At 63.3% G+C, this 718-nt stretch overlaps 1 long non-coding RNA gene across 2 annotated transcripts in view; it reads left to right on the top strand.

The window, feature by feature from the left end:
* The first annotated feature begins 534 nt into the window (after positions 1-534).
* LOC144225219 (uncharacterized) overlaps positions 535-718 on the top strand; it is a 47056-nt gene continuing 46872 nt past the window's right edge. For both annotated transcript variants that reach the window (XR_013333240.1, XR_013333239.1), the window contains exon 1: positions 535-630. This is a non-coding gene — a long non-coding RNA (uncharacterized LOC144225219). The remainder of the gene's footprint in view (positions 631-718) is intronic.

Raw genomic sequence — 718 nt, 5'->3', positions numbered from 1 at the left:
GCAGAACTGTCCGGCTAATGCAGTGTTACCAGGAGGTCAGGACCATTCACCCTAGGCCAGATCCTGGCGCACAAAGCCCTTCTTCCGGGAGGGGAAGCGGCACCGAGTCTGCGTCCAGAAGGTGGCGCTGTCTGCAAAGCCGGCGTGGCAGGTTCGGTGCCAGCCCGGGGCGGTCGGGGCAGCTGCAGGCCGCCCGCAGACGCTGGGAAAGCAGAGAGGGAAGCGGAGGGAGGGCTGAGCCGTGGTCGCTTTCCTGACGCTGCCACAGCTATGCAGTGTCCGTTTTGAAGGGCGTGCAATTTAATTCTAATCGTAACCGAAGCGGGCGCAGATGCCCGCCTTAAGCCCAAAGACACTGACCGGTCGGGGGATAGGTAAGGTTCCGAGGTGTCCCGGTGACCTGTCTGCAGGAGGCTCAGCCCCCCCCTCCCCCCGAGACGAAGCGCGCCTCAGGGAGGAGGGCGACGGGTCGTGAGGGCTGATGGTGCTCCTGAGGCCTCCAGGGGGGTCTGCAGCCTGCAGGGAGANGGTGCTCCTAACCGCCACGCACCCAGGACTGGCTTTCTGCCTGGCCCTGTGCCAGGCGCTCCGAAGCCTTCTCTCCCTTCGGTTTCAGAATGAATGGAGAAGGTAGAGTCTATTTCCAGGGTCCGTTTTCAGAAGCGGACACAGAGACACCACACAGAGTGACGTCGTCAGTCGCCAGACGACGGGGCCT

Source organism: Crocuta crocuta, unplaced genomic scaffold (assembly GCF_008692635.1).
Source record: "Crocuta crocuta isolate KB4526 unplaced genomic scaffold, BGI_CrCroc_1.0 scaffold262, whole genome shotgun sequence".
Lineage (NCBI taxonomy): Eukaryota > Metazoa > Chordata > Mammalia > Carnivora > Hyaenidae > Crocuta > Crocuta crocuta.
Note: the sequence above shows the minus strand (reverse complement) of the source record. Positions and strands in the feature narration are given on the sequence as shown.